The sequence below is a fragment of the Pteropus alecto genome, unplaced genomic scaffold (genome assembly GCF_000325575.1).
Source record: "Pteropus alecto unplaced genomic scaffold, ASM32557v1 scaffold781, whole genome shotgun sequence".
Lineage (NCBI taxonomy): Eukaryota > Metazoa > Chordata > Mammalia > Chiroptera > Pteropodidae > Pteropus > Pteropus alecto.
The window spans coordinates 128,889-140,758 of record NW_006431388.1 but is presented as its reverse complement, the minus strand read 5'-3'; the positions used below and the strand labels follow the sequence as shown (position 1 = coordinate 140,758).

At 36.3% G+C, this 11,870-nt stretch overlaps 1 non-coding gene across 1 annotated transcript; it reads left to right on the top strand.

The window, feature by feature from the left end:
- The first annotated feature begins 10,985 nt into the window (after positions 1-10,985).
- Positions 10,986-11,104, top strand: LOC112470974. Its single transcript, XR_003043098.1, has one exon. It is a non-coding gene; the product is annotated as a 5S ribosomal RNA (ribosomal RNA).
- Positions 11,105-11,870: the final 766 nt, after the last annotated feature.

The window sequence follows — 11,870 nt, the reverse complement described above, 5'->3', positions numbered from 1 at the left end:
TATATAATTTCAATAAATGATGTCAGATATTTTTGGAAGTGTTTAATTTTGGTAAGAAAGGATACCTGTCTTTTATGGTTTCCCTTTTAAAACATTATTTTAATTAATACTGTTCCCGCACTGATTCCACTTAAATGGGAATGTATTAAAAATTGATGCAATATGTTTAAAGCATTTCCTTTTTAAATGTAGGGCAATGTGATATTACAAACCTCTACTCATTTCAATTTTATTTGCCTCAGAAAATCTTTCTCTATAACATGCCGTGTGTATTTTATATTATGAAGGGTAACATTTCATCCTTCGTGATAAAAGACATTCACATCTTTAAAATGCAAGTAATACAAATAAAATCTTTAATTGCTGAAAAATCCCAAGTTTGTTTATTTTTGCTTTAGGATTTGAATGCACCGAACTAAAACAGGCCTAAGATCAAGGGTGATGTTCTGTAAATGTTTGAATACCTGGAGTATTTTCTTTATTCTTTTAACCTTGTCACCTCAAGAATGTATTTGCCTTTCCTTCCATCTCATTGAATTGTGAGTTCGCTTTAATAAAAGTTGACAATCTTAGGCAAAAGTTTGATTGCAATTTCTAACGAAACTTGTCAGATCTGTTGACATTGTTACATAACTTATTTCAGTCAAGGAATAAGGACAAAAAGGTAAGAATATTACAAAATTTGTTTGACCATCTTTATGAACTTCTGTTACTCAAGGAAGTCCTATTTTTAAAAGGTTCCCTAGACACAAAAGAAGGCAGAGCTGTTATGTCTTTGAGAAGGATGATTCGTTTGAGTAAATAATTTTAACTTGAATTCTCAATATCGCAGATGTTTTATTATGGCAATTTTCTTTGTGACAACTAAAATGCTCTCCTATAAATCTGCCTGCTTAAAGTCAGAAGGGGCATATTTTCAATGCCTTTATAGTATTAGAAGCATGTGCTAGTAATCATGAAAGGCAAGAAAAATGGCAGGATCATTGTGAACCTATTTGAGAACCTAGAAAAACTCTAATACAGATTCTTTGCTATATGTAAAAAGCCCTAGACCAAGTTCCACTTGGGGCTGCTAAATGAATTTTTGGATAGAAGGAAGAATATGATCAGAAGGAGCCGGTCTGATGAGTGGACTAGTATCAGAAAGCTTATAACTAAACATCATACCTTTGAGCCTCGTTTTTGTCAAATAGTAATGCCCCTACCTACTACATTTGACAGCATATTGTTCAAAGCCTCATAGATATTTGTTATATTGTTATAGCTGAATATGATTCAAGGAGAAAATTTTAAAACATTAAAAGTTTGTCTAATAGGAATTCTTCAGTTCACCCTAATCAAAAGAGTTAGCATTGTTCATGCATATCTCTTAGAGTTATTTCTTCATAACTGCAGAATTAGGTGGTATAACATTTAGCTCATGATACCAAGGCAGGGTCCCCTGCCTTAGGTGGTTCCGAAATACTTAAAACTGTGCATTCCTTAGAAGAGTAGTGTTTGTTGTTCCCTTAACTTGAATATCTGCACCTCGCTGTAAGGAAAACATTTCCTCAGACCCCAGATTTGACAGCTTTCTGATCGTGTATATTTAGTCAATAAAAAGCCAGGAGTAAACTTGTCATCCTCACAGCTCTTATATACCTACAAAACTGAAACAATTACAAATTAAATCTTATTCACACCGCCAATGAAATGCAAAGTCGATATTAATTTCATACAAAGGATGATGCTTTCCAACACTCGGATCACTCCTCACAAAATGAATGTGACCATGACTCCCACGTCCGTACCACTCTGTATTTTGTGGACCTCAATTTTTTTTACTGCCTTTCTCCATTCAAACTACGTGACAGTAATTTGCCTTCTACTTCGTTCAAATACATTATTTGAATACTTAATCTATGGCTCCTTTACCATTAGTCTACAATTAAAATATACAGTTACTAGAATTGCAGGAGAGGGCTCAGGTCCTGAGTAGTTGATCCAGAATGTGATTTAATTATTTTTTATAGATCATTAAAAGGGGAAAACACAAGGTCTAACAAAAAACTTGTAGCCCCCCCCCCCACCAAGCATATGTCTCTAGACCACGACTCCATAGACCCTCATCTGAAATACCATGACATACAGTAATGGTTTAACTGATCAACTGGGTCCCCATCTTTCATGACAGAAACAAGAGATGCTTAACCGTTGCTGTATTTTGGAAACCTGATTTGTGTCATACACTGACACAGGTGGCTGATGCCCTGGGATGCTTCATGGTCTCTAAGTGGAAACATGCACTTGGGACACCTCTAAGAATTCCTGACTACACCAACATTCCAGAAGCATGCATAAACTAGTTTTCCATGCACAGAAATCTGTGTGACTGTAACTCTGGCATGCAGCATACGTGAGCCACATCGTACGTAATGAGTGTTCTCTGCTCCATCCCTGTGTGCTGCAGCGTAACAGCCTCTAGCCCACCAGGTATCTCCTTCTTATGCCTTAAACACAATCTAGATGGACTTAATTGCTCTTCTACAATATACCCCATGCTGTAGTCTGAATCTGTATTCTCCGCACCCCTCAAATTTCACATGTTCGAATCCTAACCCCAAAGGTGATGGTAGCAGTAGGTGAGACTTTGGGACGTATTTAGGCCATCAGGGTACAGTCCTTATGAATAGAATTAGTGCCTGATAGAAGAGGATTCAGGGAGATCTCTAGCCTTTTCTGCCATGTGAAGACAGAAGTCTGCGACCCAGACGAGTACCCTCATCAGAACCTGACTGTGCTGGCACTGTGATCTCGAATTTCTGCTGTTAATAAGCCATCATTTAATCTGTGGTATTCTGCAGTAGCCCTAATAGACTAAGACATCCCGTGACATTCTATCTGGAACACCCTTCACACCCCATCTACTGCTGTGACTTCCTTTAAGTCCTATGACATGCTTAGCCATCATTCTCCACACCCTAGTTATTTCCTAACATGCTGATTATATAACTATTACTATCACACTGTTACTATTCTTGTTTCTCTTATTCTTTCCATCTTTAACTCAACTACTAGAGAATAAAAACACTCATACATCTCCTACTGTTTCAATGAATAAAGTAGTTACTCAAATCAAGCAACACCTTTGCATGATTATCCTGTTAAAGAATCTTTAAAATTTTTTTTAACATTTCATTAAAGTAAAATAACCTATTCTTTAACAAATGTTAGAGAGGATGCGGAGAGAAATAAATGTTCATACACTACTAGTGGGACTGCAAATTGGTACAGCCACTATGGAAAACAGTATGGAGGTTCCTCAGAAAACTAAGAATTGATCTACCATATGATCCAGCAATCCTTCTACTGGGCATTTACCTCAAAGACTTGAAAACTCATACCCGGAAAGATATTTGCACACAGATGTTCATAGCGTTATTCACAGTGGCTAGTACATGGAAGCGACCAAAGTGTCCTATGATAGATGATTGGCTAAAGAAGCTGTGATACATATATACAATGGAATATTACTCAGCCATAAGAAGAGATGAAATACTGCCATTTGCGACAACATGGATGGACCTCGAGATAATCATGCTAAGCAAAATAAGCCAGACAGATAAAGTTGAAAATCACATGATATCACTTATTTGTGGGATACAAACCTAAAAAGCAATAAATGAACAGGACAGAGACTCGTGGACATGGACAATAGACTAGTGGTTACCGGAGGGGAGAAGGTGGGGAAGAGGGGGGACATAGACAGGGAAAAGAGGGTCAAATATGTAGTGACAGAAAAAAATCTAATGATGGGAGGTGAAAACAGTATAAATATATATATATAGATATATATACACACACACACATATATATGTGTATATATATATATTTATATATGCCTTACTGTTAAAGTGTACAGCTGAAACTTATTGAATTTTGTTAACCAATGTCACCATAAAAATTAATTAAAATTTAAAAAATAATAATAATATTCTTTGAGAAGTTGAGATAAAACAAAAAGAAGGCAAGTTGTTCCATAAGACACTTGGAAATGTGTTGTTCTTGAAAGGAATAAGAGTTGTGATCCACAAACCTGAATTTATCAAGGTTGGGAAGGGGGCTCCCTATACATGTGTGTGTAATATAAAGCCTGTTCCTTCCAGCAGGGACAACAGCTCAGTTTTTTTCCTCCCCTCTGTTGGCCAAGATAAGGAGTTTCACTTGCTGCCTAATGACATTGCAATTTTTATAGATCTGCGGGCAACTGAAGTCTACGCCGTAAAGTACCAAATTGCCATAACCAAGCCAGATCTACAACAGTGATCTGATAGGTCTCAGATGATGTAAAGTATTATATTTCTTGTCAAAACGGTGAATACAGTTTGACATTTATTCTATACTTCAAAATATTGTTGTTGGTTTTTTTTGCTTATTAAAATTTTAACTCGATTTGTGAGTTGGCCTGAAGGAGACGGGTGGCGTTGAGTAGCCTTTGCACAACACCACACTTTGATCCAAGTGCTTCTTTCTCTGCTGAAGCCAGATATTTAACATAAAATATTGCTAGTATCTTTTCTTAAAGGGTCATCCAAGCATAGAAATTATGGGTTGCACTATTCTTAGCCTTGCCATTAAAGCTATTAAAGCCAGAATTCCAAGCCCAAAACTTGCATTCAGAAACTTCTGAGGACACCGAGTCTCAGAAATATGGATATACTAGAATTCCCTCCTAAAAGAATATTATTCCTATTAATCAAAAAAAATGATTCAACTAATTGAAACATGAATAAAATCGGTTTTAAGTGCCGTGGCTAAAATTATTGTTTTAAAAACTGAGTCCATGAATATTCAATTATAATATTTGACTTTGGTACACACAATCAATGTTTGGAGGAACAATGAATACACATATGAAAAATATTGCTATTCTAAATTAGGAGTATGAAGTGAAACCCTGTGTCTTGGCTACAAGACTCTGCATTAAAAAAAGATTTAGTTTGAGTACCTGAAGAAAAAAAACATACGTTGTACCATTAAGGTATTTTTACGCTGCAAATAGATGCTTCTTGGCATTAAACCAAAAAGGGAGATTGAATATAAGTATACTGAGGAAATCACAGCTCTCAAGATGCAGGCATACAGCTAAATTTCAGAAACTAAAACTACAAATTGAAAAGCCCATTAGACTTGCCAGATATTCTTTCTCCTTCTATGTCTATACCTGGTTCATCTATATCAACAGGACCAACAGGATAGATGATGACATAGATATTTTATTCTCGCTGTAGGCAGATCATTTATGCTCTTGAAGACATTAGACATAAAACATGTTCATAGACTACTCCCAAAGTTTCACATTACTAGTCCACCTACTTGAAACTAAATTTTAGACAAACTTCAAAATTCACAAACAGTATGTTTGGCTAACTACTTATACTTGGTATAATCAGTTATAGCCAGGGGTATAACTCATGATATACCTGTACCTCCCACCTTGGAAAGATGACAAAGGTTTCAAACAAAGGGGAATCACTGAGAGTTGGAAAGAAATTTAATAGGTGCTGAATACAGTATGTACGCCAGTTATATAAGTAAAGAAAACGAGACTCAAATTTTTAGGTTCTTTACCACTGCTAGTAGTAAAAGGAAGAAAAGAATGTCATTACCTGTTCTTTATACTTTGCTGCTTAGAAGGCATTGAGGCCAGATGAGATTCAGTGAAGTGCTGGTACCAGAATGTCCATCTAGAAAGTCCTACTGCTGAGAAAATCTAAGAGTGATGGCTGAGGAGGCTGATGGAACTTTAGTTCTGTATATTCTCAGACCATTTGGCCAGTGCTTATGAATAAAGGAAGCAGAATCCAATTAAAGGCAGTATCTGCCATTTGCTAAGGACCATTATTGGTCATAATGTACGTACTAGGTACCTGTTCCTAGAAAGAGACTGCACAAGGCGGCAGAGTAACTGTAGAGTCTTGATTCCTTAGTCTTATCTATAAGGCTCTCCACAGTCTAGGCCCAATCTTTCTAGTTGCATCTGTCCATACTATTAATACAAATACACTTATATTTCAACCAAACCACTTATTGCCATTTGCTGAGCATGCCATGTTCTTTCAATGGTTTAAACACAACCACGTCTTTAATTACCTCTTCCCCTTTCTATCACCAGGACACTGCTCACTCCATTTCTACTGTGCAGGCTTCCACTGTCTTTAAAGATCCACATCGCTTCCTCTGTCAAGACTTATTCTGAAATCACTTCCCCACTAGTTAGAGGTGAATGCCAATCACAATACAATCGTTGTAATCATCTGTATGAGTCTGTATGCCCCATTAAAATGGGAATACCTTGAGGAGAGGAAGAGAGCATCCGTTTTGTTCTCTATCCATTGGCAGAATCTAATTATTGCTAGATTACCTGGTCAAACACCCGCAAAAGCTTATCTCCTCGCTCCCGAAAGACTTATTTTACACATCTTGCTCTTTGGGTCATTTTGCAAATATGCATGGCCTACAATGGTTCCCCATAATTTCAGCCTTCTGATTCACACACGATCAGAGGTACTTTGCCTTTTGCTGATCGACAGAGCTAAAAAATATAGGTTAACTGGAATTATGATATTCGTGGGACTGAAAGCATTTTTCATCATATCACTGTGCTTGGTTACTAGTACTGGCTTCACATAAGTGTTTTCTCCTACTTTTGTTGTAACTCTTGCTTACGGTTAGATCAACCAACTTTCCTTGGCTTAAGGTCCTTTTTTCTATAACACATCATTTTCCAATTTATCTAAGGAATACGAAACCCATTTAGTAATAAATTAAGAAAGCGTGAACTCACAATTCAGATGAATCTTAGCAATTTGTCCTTCCTTTCTGTCATTTCCAAAACACCACAGCCACTTCCTCAGGAGGTCACGCTATCTCTGCCTTGGCAAATCTTGGGTGCAGGTTTTGTTGATCCTACTTTCACTGAGCATTTTCAAATGTGGGGCTTTGGGCTTTGCTGGAGCAAATGGCACCTTCTCCATTAACACGAGGGCTGTAATGTAGGAAAATATTAGAAAATTTACATATGTAATATGTATTAATTTTAAAGAAAGAAAAATAAGCATTATTTATATTTAATATTTTCATTGACGGTAATCTTGACAGACACCTTCATTCTGTCCATTTATGGACGTTAGGGTCCCCTGAGGGAAGAGTGGGATTCCACAAACTTTATTCTTTGGTTTGCTCTGAGCACAGTGTTACACATCACTTTTTACTTATGCCCAGTTAGATAAAATAATCTGAAAATATAATTAATAACTGTCACAAAGTGGACAGTGGCTTAAAGATATTAATGGAAATAAACCATAGATGGTAGAGCGTAGTGATGACTTAAGCACAAAAGCAGCAAACTGCTCGAACTGACACTTCTCCCTCTCTCGCCTATCTGAATGTCCAAAGTAAAGGTGACATAGTAACATTTTAATTATGAGTGAAAAAGTGAAGGCCTTTTGACAAGAATTTATGCTAATGAAAGAACATTTCAAAGATGGATGTTTGGAATTCTGTCATCGACATGTGATTTTTTCCTTTTGGTCAAAACGACATAAATATATTGCTTGTGAAACTCACCTGTACACATTAAAGACACAATTTTATAAACTTTTATATTCCAAGAGTTTTACATATATTAGAATATATTTATTAAATATAAAATGTCAGTTCTAATTAGTATTATTTTCAATTGAGAAAACAGTTACTTTCTAATTCTCAAAACAACACCAACACAATTTGCATAATTGTTATTTGGGATAGAAAATGTATACCATTAGGTTTTTTTTCATATGCCTCTATGTACCTCTAGGACTTATTTTTGTGTGTGTGTCAGTGTTTAAAACAAACCTTTAGAACTGAACTTTGTAGCAGTCTTTTAAATTTCTCTATTAGATCATTAAGCAATGATTTAAACAGTAATAATAATGAGGCCTGTTTAATCACATTTCTCAATTTCTCATTAAGAAAAGCAATTTGATCTATTAATGATTTTTGAATGGTTTATTTCTTCTTTAGCTCACAAAGTCTATTTCTTTGTTTTCCAGCTTGAGGTATAATTGATCAAAAAAATATATATTTGAAGTGTACGATGTAATGATTTATGTACATTGTGAAATGACTAACCACAGTGAAGCTAATTAACACATTCATCATCTCGCATTGTTACCATTTCTTTTTATTGTGGTGACAACACTTAACATTTCCTGTCTTAGCCAATTTCAAGTATGTTATACAGTATTAGCTATAGTCACCATGCTGTACATCAGATCCCTAAAAGTTATTCATCTTAGAACTGAAGGCTTGGACCCTTTGCCTGCTATCTCCCCATTTACAAAGTCTATTTTTATACGTGTCTAATGAGATACACACTATTTGTAGTTCGTGTATGCATTTTATCAATAAGTATACATATATCGGCATTGGGTGTGCATGCTCGGTTGTTTTAACTTTTAGATATATGTGAGCAAAACAAAATAAATAACGTGGAACATTGTAGTCATTTAACAATAACTCCAAGTTTTGGTTATACGAGATGAATAAATTCTAGACATCTGTTGCACAACACAGTGCCTAGAGTGAACAATATGGTGTTGTGCAGTTCAGATTTTAAAAAGGGTAGGTCTCACGTTAAGCATTCCTACCACACACACACACACACACACACACACACACACACACACACACAGGAACACAAGGCATAATTGTGGTGATGGTATCACAGGTGTGTGCATATGTCCAAACTCATCAAATTACATACATCATTATGTATAGGGTTTTTTTATATCAATTATACCTTAATAAAGCTGGTTCAGAAAAGAATATGGAGACGATTGATAGAGAAGACAGAGTTCAAGTTCATTTGTAAGGTGTTTCATTCCTCCACTCTTCAGCCACTGCGTACCTATTTAATTATCTCTCTTCTTCATCCCTTCAGTCACTTTGTATCCCTTGCCTTATCCCATGCTCCTGTGCCCAGTTTTCTTTGCCTCCACATTTGTGCATGAAACAGTCTCATTTGTTTCTTGCTGATGAATGCTCATGTCCACTATCATATCAAAATCTCAGTCAGACTTCAAAAGCTAGCTCATGACCCTTTGTCAGATCTTGCTTCGTTATGCTTCCATATAACACTTTTTATTCCTCCATGATAGCTCTGATCATAGTTATCCTTGTAAGATCTTCCACAAATGGCTCTCTCCTCCTACAAGTTCCTCAAGGTCAAGGATCACACCTTATTGTATTTTCCTAGTGCCTAGCATAGTGACTCACCTGGCATAAGCATCAATAAATAGGTTGGAGTGTATCTCCTCACAGGAAAAGAGAAATTAAATAAATGGCTACACTGTGATTAGAACAATAGACTAGTTTGAGATGCCACAAATGCTTGCCTCCAGCCACGACTGTAATAATGTTTTGCTTATATATCACTTTTCATTTTAATCTTTAGATCGTATTCTTAGAAGTAAAATTTTACAAGGATTCTGGGAATCGATGTGACTGCATCTGGAAACATTCCAAGGATTTTATTGGAATAAGAGGCAGCATGAGGACTGACCAGATGTCAAACACTATGAACATGTACCTTGGGCATCTCATTTTAGTTCTGGTGAAATATGGACATGGGAATAATTTTTCAAAATTGCATGTGGGATTCGCATGCACAAAGCCCATTATTTTCCCAGATGTACCTGAAATAATGGGGGTATGGACAGCTCGGCTTCTATGTTACCTACACACATCTAAATAAGATTGAGACCATAGGGACACATGAGAAGTGCTCAATGGCTTTGCAGTGGTTTGTAATTCTTTCCCCAACAAATAATGTCATTCTCAGCCTGAAAACACTGGTAACGTATGCAGTGAGGATAGAAAGTAAGCAATGAGATTGAAATAGGAAACTGAAATATCTCTATTTTTTATATACTTAGTCTAATGTGGGATTTAAGAAAATGTGACGCAATATATTTACCCAAACAGTAAATTAGAAGACACTGACTTAATGACAGTTCACCCTTTTAAAAGACCATTCTGTTTCAAAGGACCCAGCCATGATTTACAAGGCTGTATCAGCCACTTACTAACTGTACTATTTTTGGCAAACTACATAACCTTTTTCCACTCGTGTCTTCTTTTTCTTTTCTTAAACAGGGTACTAATAACTGCTTCCAAGTGTACTGTGTTAAATGAAATAATGGATGCATTGCTTAGCACATAGGTGTTTAAAATTATAAATGTGGTATTAGTGCTTATAATTTGAAACTTAAAATATCAAGATAATTTTATTTTCTAAAAAGTGATCTTAAATATTCTGAAAATCATGTACTACTTAAACCAAAATAAAGCCAGACTACCAAAGGGAATATATCTATTTTCTAATATAATGGAGATAAGGCTCATATGGCATATTATATTCATGTCCCCCACGCTTCATCCTTTGCTGTATCCACTCCCTCTTTCCTGTATGACATTTTGCAATGCCCTTTTGTGCTGGGTAGGGCTCCTTTCCCACCCCTTGACCCTGACTTTGGCTATATGACTTTCCTGAGTAAACAGACCGAAGTAGAACAAACATTGTGCCACTTCTAAATTTAGGCAGCATACATATTTCTACAAACTCTCTTATGCCTCTACAGGAACCATGAGAAAGGTATTTCCAGGCTCACCTCTTGGTCTCAGGACCACAATGAGATACACTTGGAGCAGATTCACCTTTAGCCAACTCCAGCATATATCAAGTAATCTGTCAAACTACAAACTGCAGAGATAAAAAGTGATAGTTACATAGACATGGAGATTGGGCAGCTTAATTATGAAGCAATGGCTAAATTGACGCAGAAACAATGGTTGAGAAGGAAGAACCTACGTGGTATTCAAAGACAAGGGTGATATGATACACACACGGTCCCAGAGCACTCTAGTCAAAACATATTACAGCTTCTAAAATCCTCACAACTATCTATGGCCATGCTACCCTGAATGTGCCTGATCCTGTCTGATCTCGGAAGCTAAGCAGGGTTGGGCCTGGTTAGTACTTGGATGGGAGACCACCTAGGAATACCAGGTGCTGTAGGCGTAAAAAATAAAAAAATAAGAGATTGTAAACTGACAAGGTCCTTGCAATCTATGAAGTCAACCAAGAATTGCCTTGTCATAAAAAAATAAATAAAAATAAAATAAAATCCTCACAACTTCAGGACTACTCAGTGGTTATGTGTTCCTTCTAGAGGTTCCTTGTAAAATTCAATCTCTGCCACATAGGTAAAGGGAATATATTAATTTATCTGCATAATTTCCAATATGCGAACATTTATCAGAGTTAAAAGGAAAAAAAATATAAAAGCGAGACTAACTGAACAGACTCAGGGAGCACAAAGTAGGAAAATAATTGCCGAAAATAAAATTTATATCATTCTTCTAAGTTATTCTTCCTTCGATATTCTGAAAAAGAAAAATAACATTATATTAACCTATCTTTTTCTGAACATGAGGGTAATTTCTATTCATTTATAACAAAACTTAAATCCAATACAATAAAATTTTCAATTCCCCATGGTCACTTCCAGCACCTCTTTTCCTTCAGGCCTTGTTCCACGGTGACCAGACAGTGGGACCTGGTTAGCAACACGCACATGTACTGTCTCACTTAATCAACTAAAAACTTAGGAAGGTAGAGTGTATCTGTATCACACATTTGTAGACAAAGAATAAAGCTTAGAGAAGTTAAATACAGGAATCAAATGAGTAGTCTGCTCTCATTCAGCTAAAGGACACCAAGGCCGCCACTTAAGCCGAGGCCGCGTTCCATGCCATCCCGAACCTCAGTGCCTAACGCCACGATC